A 9,187-nucleotide genomic window follows, 5' to 3' on the forward strand; every position below is an offset into this window, starting at 1 on the left:
TGGTTCATCATTTTGTTGTTCAATCTTCTAAAACTGATCTAACATAAACTTTGGAGTTTACATCTTGTTAAGATAGTAATTATTGTGCCATATCTTGCTCATGTGAAGTATTCTTGCACTAATGATATTTTCTTAAAAACAATATTAACCCAAGAAATTAGCCTTGGAAAGTTAGCATTGAATAGGGACTTATAAATCATATATTACACCCCCATGGTTTTAAAAATGAGGAAACCAAGAACCAAAGAGGGACTGTGACTTGCCCAAGGATTCAAAGAGAGTAATTGGCACACTCTGCTTTACAGTGCTAGTATAGATATATTGGAGATCACTTCATTTTGCCACCTGGGGCTTTATTATGATTTAAATTAATAGATGTTGAATAATTATAAAGCAAATATATAAACTAGTTAAGGACCTACAAAATAAACCAATCTATCAATCAGCAACTATTTATAGATTGCTTACCTGGTGCCCAAGTCCTGTGCTAGACTACGTTGGGAGAAATAGAGATGAATATGACTCATTTCTTGCCTCTAGGAAACTCAGACTTTAGGTAATAAAATAAAAATAACATATGCATGAAGATGAACAAATAACTCAAAAGGAAGCATAAGGTCGTGGAAAAAAAACAAGGCTGAGAATCAGGATATCTGGATTTGAGTCCCTATTCTAACATAACTTACTGTAGAATCATTTACTATGTGACTCTAGCAATGCTTTGGCTCTCTTTGTCTCCTTCCCTGACATGAAGGAATTTGACAATGGCTACATCAAAGAATGGTATAAAAGGGTGAAAGTTCTCCCCATCTCCATCAGATCCTGCTCCCTCATTCTGTAATATCAACGAATAGCCTTTTTTCAATCCTGAAAATGCAGAATCCAGTCAGATCTTCTAAGGAAGTCCCTACCACTCCCTGACTCTTTCAAACTGGATTGCCACACTTAACCTCTTGTTATATAAAGGCAATATCTAAGAGTCCTTCCTAATTTAGATTTAGGGATACATTCCTAAATTAGGTGGGACCTAAGGTGAAGGATGCTGAGATTAAAATGGCTTAGGAGCAGAGTACATTCATGGAAAAGTGGTTAGGAGGCACAGAGATGAAAAAACCCAAAAGATGCCTGAGGGAAAGTGAAAAAAGAATTTGGCTGGAGTACAGAAATGGATGGAGGTGGGGCTGGGTAAAGTATGCTAGGGTTAGAATAAATGTCAGGCCAAGGTCTTTGGGTTTTTCTTCCATTATTGAAAAACCACTTTGAGATATCACCTCACCCTAATCAGACTGGCTATTATAAAAAAGACAGAGAATAACAAATGGTGGCGAGGACGTGGAAAAAGAGGAACCCTTCTGCACTGTTGGTGGGACTGTAAATTAGTGCAGCCATTATGGAGAACAGTATGGAGGTTCCTTAAACAACTACAGATAGAACTTCCATATGATCCAGCAATCTCACTACTGGGGATATATCCAGAGGACTGAAACACATCAGGTTGAAGGGATACTTGCACTCCCATGTTCATTGCAGCTCTTTTCACAATAGCCAGGTGAAGGAACCAACCTAAATATCCATCGATGGATGACTGGACAAGGAAATTGTGGTATGTATACACAATGGAATACTACTCAAGCCATAAGAAAGAATGAAATTCTACCATATGCAGCAACATGGATAAGCCTGGAGCAAATTATTCTAAGTGAAACAACCCAGGTACAGAAAGAGAAATACTGCATGTTGTCACTCATAACTGGGAAGTGAATCCATAAGAAAACAAATGAACAATAGAGAGAGTGAGAAAGAAAGGAAAGAAAAATCACAGTAATGCATTGAACTTTTAGAAAACGAGAGGTGGAAAGAGGGGAGGGGAGGAGGGAAAAGGGCTAATGAGGAATTTGTCAACAGGCACAAAGAATGATTGCATGTTGTAATGAGGAATAAGCTAACTATCCTGATCTAACTGCCATACATTGTACACAATTACTAAAAATCAATGTTGTACCCCACATGTATGTATAATAAAAAAATAATTAATTAAAAAAGGAGGTGTGCTGAGGTAAGGAAATGGAAGGTGATACTAAGTGCAATTTGAGCCCCATATGCAACCTGCCTACAAGCAACCACACCAATAATCAATAACAAATGTTAAGTTTTCTCTGTATGCCCATGCCCACCCTAGCCCTAGGCTGTATGTGGTTCTTTTGTGGGCTTCTTTTCCCTCCTATAGTTGCTCTTCTATTAACTCAGTTTTGTAAATGTTGGGACCTAGAATGTGATTAGGACAGTTACTTTCTTGTTAGCCCCCTGGTGAGACAAACCCACTGAAGTACACTGAGAATTTACCAAGGCAGCCAGCGCCAGCCAAGGGGATGAATGGCCCAGAAGAGATAGAGTGACCTCAAAACGATAAGCTACAACTGGAGCTGAAGTTTGTGCAAGAACAAGAGCACGTTCCTGGCTACTAGAGGAAACACAAGGTGACGCTATAAACAACTTGAATGGAACTCACACAGGTCTGATTTTATCAGCATTTTATTGAGCTCACTGGAAATGAAAGAACTGGAAACACAGAGGAAAGAGGGAAAGAAGACTGATCTGGGAGATTTTGTCTTTATTCTGTACCCACTCCGTCACACCTCCACTTCCACACTGAGAGAAGGCATAAATTATCCTGTGTTAATAGCAACAACCACAATATCAAAGCAAGCAACCTCTCAGAAATATTTTTTAAATGACAGCTTACAAATAAAAGCCAGAGTCTACTTTCATATGGTAACTTAGTAAACCAAGTGTGGGGAATATAGGATAATTTAGTCAGGCCCCCTCCACATTTCTTGTAAACAAGTTGTGTGTGGGTGGAGTTAGTGCACATGTGCACCGATATATCTTTACAGTTAATTGCTATTGTGTGTTCTTCACTTTGTGAATGGGCTCAAGGGGCCTGTAAGCAGCAGAGACCCAACCCTAGCTCTACAATTGGCATAATCGGCAGGATTCTGAGCAGGTACAGGAGCCAAGAAGCCCCTAGAGAAGGAGGAAATGTGGCTACTTTTGAAAATGTTGTGCCCTGTGGCCACTTTCCTGTTGACTGGGATCTGGTTTCTGCTCACTGCACTGCAAGTCAGCATAGACCAGGCACTACAGTGGAAAACCCCTTGGGAGGGGGAGGAAATGTGGCTACTTTTGAAAATGTTGTGCCCTGTGGCCACTTTCCTGTTGACTGGGATCTGGTTTCTGCTCACTGCACTGCAAGTCAGCATAGACCAGGCACTACAGTGGAAAACCCCTTGGGAGGGGGAGGAAATGTGGCTATCCTTGAGAGTGTGGTACCCAGTGGCTACTTTTCTGCTGACTGGAGCCTGGCTGCTGCTCACTCTGCTGTAAACTGATAGAGATCTGAAGCAGAAAGCAGAGTTGTTGGTGGATGACATGCAGCTAATGGAAAATTCGAAGTGGAAAGCAGAGTTGTTGGAAGCACAGATGAATGTCCCAGAGGATGACATGCAGCAACTGGCCATTCCAGCTTCCCACACCAGGGAAGACAACAAACCCAGTGGTGAGTTGGGGGAGACTGTGCGTCACAAAATGAAGCATGAGCAGCCTATGGGACCAGGCAGACAACCAGTGGGCAATCCACAGATGACCCAATTTACCACCTATGTCCCATATACCCAGGTTGAATTAGTTGACTTGGGGAGACAGTTTTGGCAGAAACAGGGGGAGACCCTAGCTGCTTGGCTGCTGCGGTTATGGGACCTAGGGGTGGATAGTGTGATCTGCTCTGGTGAGGAGATGGAAAAATTGGCCTCCATCGCCATACACCTATCCCTGAGGCAGCAGCTGCAGAATAGCTACAGATATGCACAAGGGCCAGATAATCACTCCTTAATGGAATAGGTGAGTGCAGCTGCGCAAACCGTGTGGGCAAATGCTGGAGAACCACCCAAGATTGTAAGTAAATGGCAAAGGTATACTGAGTTCAAATAATTTGAGAGCTGGGGATGCAGCAGTCCATGTTTAACATGAATACTCGTGGTCCAGATGATGAAAATTTTACAGGCAGCATGAGAGACATAGTGCTGCAAAATGCCCCATCAACATCCTTTGGGTCACTGATGGCCATACTGGCCCCATACATTGGTCATCCTATACATGAGGTAATGACCATGATAGCTGGCTTGGGTGAAGTAGAGGATAGGAGACAAGCAAAAGGGGTCTGAAAGGTGGCTAAGACCAAACCCTCAAGAAATACTCAGGATTTTATCCCAGAGGGACCAAGCAAGAATAGCCATTAGGAAATGTGGCCTGACTTGCTTGCAGCAGGGGTTGATAGGAAGAAAACTGACTGGCAGCCAAATGCAGTTCTGTTTGCCTTGTGGCAGCAATTGTGCCCTGAACGGCATTTTGCTAAATGTCCAGGCATTTTGCTAAATGTCCAGAAACAAGTAGCAAGGTACGCTCAGTGGATTTAAAGGATTTTTTTATTGTTCCTGAGGAGGTGAATGAACTCTTCCTTTCTGATTAGGGAGCAGGCCAAGGTGCTCGTCTTTGGGGGGCAAGCGAGGACTGGAGGCCTCATGTTGAATTGGCAATGATGAAGCTGATGTGCTGGCTAAGGTAAGATGGCTGGAGAGAGCTCCAGCAGCTGATGTAGCTGGGTGGCTACACTGGAGAATGCAGCATGCCGGCTGCAAGACCGGGTGGTCAGTGGCTTGCTGGGTGCCATATAAACCCGAGAGAAAAAATGCCCCTAATGGGCAGGTGTGCTCCTGATGAGCAGATGGGTACCCTCGATGGATGGATAACTCATGTGAGAGTGCCCCTGACACAGTGGCAGGTGGATCTTGTGGGACTGCTGCCAAAGTCAGAGTTACTGGTCTTCTTTTTGTATGGACTTGTGGGGCCTCAAACCAGGTAAAATACCTATTCCTGCAACCATCCTTTCTCAGGATGGCGAACCGGCTTGTGTCTTACCAGAGGGGCAAGAACTTTCCCTATTGGCGCCAATAACCCTTCTGTCTTTTTGCCCATAGTGTTCTGGCTGCAGGCACTGCACCAGAGTTGACTGGGTACATATATACTTTGGCGTGATCATCTACTGAATATGCACTGAACTTCACATCAGTAAGACTACAAGGTTCCCATGGAAAATCACACCAGTGATGACTACTAACCAGACATGTGTGACTAAAGGACAGAACTACAGGACAAGCCTTAAGCCATATCAAACAGACAACAGGTTGTATAAATAAAAGGGTCATTTATCCTCACTAAGGAACATGGCAGATTTTTAATGTGCAGATTGTATGGTGAAAGACCCTGAAGGGGTGGATTGTGGGGAAAATAGGATAATTTAGTCAGGCTCCCTGGACATTTCTTGTAAACAAGTTGTGTGTGGGTGGAGTTAATGCACATGTGCACCCATGTATCCTTCTAGTTAATTGCTATTGTGTGTTCTTTGGTTTGTGAATGGGCTCAAGGGGTCTGTGTGCACCAGAGACCCAGCCCTAGCTCTACACCAAGAGTCAGCCATACTTTGGCCTTATTTGTGCTCAGCAAATTAAACTAATCTGACATGATATATTGATTCTAATGGCAGGTATTCATTGTAAAAATACCTTTTAGGCCTGTATCTTCTAGTGGTTGTCATGGTAATTAAAGGCAGAAGAAATGAGTGCATAAACCTTGTGATGTTTAAGTCAACTTCATAGGGGCTAGTCTATTGGCAATCTAACCAATCACTATATGTCTTCTTTTAAATTACTCAATAGTATTTATGGAGCATCTACCATTTGCATGATGCTGAGAGAGCTAAATTAATTATATGGTCACCTCATATCAATAGACTATCTAGTTTATACCCATAATGCAGTCTCCCACAAAGAGAGAAATATGCAAGCCTTAATTAATCTAGTAACAGAAACTAACTACCAAAGTCCTAACACCCCTATAAGAAATTAAGTTCCAGTTCAATATGTCATAGAAATGGTGGGTGCCCTCAAGGACTTTACTGTCTAGGAGAGAGGAAGTGGTTCCAAAGCAAAGTAGGATTTTTTTTAAAAAATTATTTATTATTAGCATATTCATTATTACAAATCCTGATTTTTCTTTATGCCCTCTATATGACCTATCACTCCCCAAACCCTCTCCCTCCCTTCCCCTATCTCTAATATATTTAGGTTTGTTTTAATGGTTTCATGTCTTATATTTAAGTTTTTAATCAATTTTGAGTCAATTTTAGCATATGGTGAGAGGTACAAGTCCAGTTTCTTTCTTCTGCATATGGATGTCCAATTTTCCCAGCACCATTTATTGAAGAAGCAGGCTTTTCCCCAGTGTATGCTCTTCTTGCCTTTGTCAAAGATCAGTTTGCTGTAAGTCTGTGGGTTGATTCCCAGGTTTCCTATTCTGTTCCATTGATCCAAGTGTCTTTATGCCAGTACCATGCTGTTTTGGTTACAATAGCTTTGTAATATAATTTGAGGATGGGTAGAGTTATGACTCCAGCTTTATTTGGTTTTGCTCAGAATTGCTTTGGCTATTCAGAATCTTTTGTTGCTCCACATGAGTGTCAGGATTCTTTTTTCTGTTTCTGTGAAGAATTTCATTGATATTTTGATGGGGATTGCATTGAATCTGTAGATTGCTTTGGGTAATATGGACATTATCATAATATTAATTCTTCCAATCTAAGAGCACAAAATGTCTTTCCATTTTTTTGTGTCCTCATTAATTTTTTTCACTAGTGTTTTGTACTTCTCATAGAGATCTTTCATTTCCTTGGTTAAATTGCTTCCTACGTATTTTATTCTTTTTGACAACTATTGTAAATGCACCTCCTTTGTTGATTTCATTTTCTGCTAGTTCATTACTGGAGTATAAAAATGCTAATGATTTTTAGGTGTTGATATTGTATCCTGCAACATTACTGAAATTGTTAGTCAGCTCTAAGATTTTTGGGGGAGAGTCTATAGATTTTTATATATATAAGATCATGTCACCTGCAAACAGGGATTGTTTGACTTCATCCTCTCTAATCTGGATGACCCAAATTTCTTTCTCCTGCCAGATTGCTCTGGCTGTACTATGTTTAATAAGAGTGGTGAGAATGGCATCCTTGCCTTCTTCCTATTCTTAAGGGAAAAGCTGAAAGCTTTCCCCATTCACAATGATATTGATAACTGGTTTTTCATAAATGGCTTGCATTGTGTTGAGATAATTTCCTTCTATACCTAATTTGCTAAGAGTCTTATCACGAAGGGATGTTAAATTTTGTCCAATGCTTTTTCTCTATCTATTGAGATAATCATATGGTTTCTGTCTTTGGTTTTGTTGATGTGGTGCATCACATTTATTGACTTGTGTGCGCTGAACCAACCTTGCATACTTGGGATGAATCCCACTTGATCATGATGCATAATATTTTTGATGTGTTGCTGTATTCTGATTGCTAATATTTTGTTGCTAATTTTTGCATATATGTTCATCAAGTATATTGGCCTGTAGTTTTCTTTTTTTGTTGTTGTTGAATCTTTATCTGGTTTTGGCATCAGGATGACGTTGACCTCATAGAATGAGTTTGGGAGAATAGCTTCTGTTTCAATTTTTGGAAAAGTTTGAAGAGAAGTGGTACTAATTCGTCTTTAATGGTTTGACAGAATTCCACTGTAAAGCTATCTGGTCTGAGGCTTTTGTTTGTTGGAAGATTGCTGATTACTGCTTCAATCTCAGTACTTGTTACTGGTCTGTTCAGGTTATCTATTTCTTCTTGGTTCAGTCATGGTAGTTTTATGTGTCCAGAAATTCATCCATTTCCTCCAGGTTTTCATATTTGTTGGTGTACAGTTGTTTATAATGATCTCTATTGATCCTTTATATTTCTCTGGTATCATTTGTAATGTCTCCCCTTTCATTTCTTATTTTTGTTACTTGGGTCTTCTGTATTTTTGTTGTTGTTGTTAACCTAGCTATGCTTTGTGTATTTTATTTATCTTCTCAAAAAAACACAACTTTTTGTTTCATTGATCTTTTGTATTTTGTATGATTTTTGCAGTCTCTATTTCATTTGGCTCTGCCCTGATCTTAATTCTTTCCATCTACTACTTTTAGGATTGAATTGCTGCTGATATTCTAGTTCTTTCAGGCATAGCATTAGGTCATTTATTTGAAGTCTTTCCATTCTTTTGATGTAAGTGTTTATTGCAAGAAACTTCCTTCTCAGCACTGCTTTTGCAGTATCCCACAGGTTTTGGTATGATGCATGTTTATTTTCATTAGCTTCAAGTAAATTTTTGATTTCTTGTTTAATTTCTTCTTAGACCCATTGGTCATTGGGGAGTCTGTTGTTAGTTTCCATTCACTTGAGTATTTTCCAGAATTTTCTTGGTATTGATTTCCAGTTTTAATCCATTGTGGTCTGCAAAGATACTTGGAATGATTGGAATTTTTTTAACTTTACTGAAACTTGATTTGTGACTGAACATGTGGTCTACCTTGGAGAATGATCCACGTGTTGATAAGAATGTGTATCTGTAGTTGCTGGATGAAATGTTCTGTAGATATCTGCCAGGTCCAATTAGCCTAAGGTGTAGTTTAAATCCTGTGTTTCTCTGTTGATTTGTCACCTGGAATATCTATCCAATGCTGAGAGATGGATGCTTAGGTAACCCACTATTATTGTATCAGGGTACATCTCTTTTCTTAGGTCTAAGAGTTTTCACTTTACATATCTGGGTGCTCCAGTATTGGGTGCATATATGACTGTTATGACTACTAACTGGATAGATCCCTTTGTCATTATATAATAATCTTTTTTGTCTCTTTTTACGGTTTTTGGTTTGAAGTCTATTTTATCTTATATAATAATAGCTACTCCTGCTCATTTTTGGCAGCTATTTGCATGGCATATCTTTTTCCATCCGTTTACTTTTAGTCTGTGTGTGTCTTTATACGTGAGGTGGGTCTCTTGAAGACATCATTAGTTGAGTCTAGCTTTTTAATCCAATCAGTCAATCAGTGTCTTTTGAATAGGGAGGTCAATACATTTAAACTTAGGATTATTGGTAAGTATTGCTTTACACCTGTCATTATATTGCTTTTCATTTAGATGTTTTATTTTTCTTTTTCATTTATATGTTGAAAATATCATTTTTTAATTTTCTTTCCCTTTTATTTCTTATCTTCAATA

This window comes from Galeopterus variegatus, unplaced genomic scaffold (genome assembly GCF_000696425.1).
Source record: "Galeopterus variegatus unplaced genomic scaffold, G_variegatus-3.0.2 Scaffold1804, whole genome shotgun sequence".
Taxonomy (NCBI): domain Eukaryota; kingdom Metazoa; phylum Chordata; class Mammalia; order Dermoptera; family Cynocephalidae; genus Galeopterus; species Galeopterus variegatus.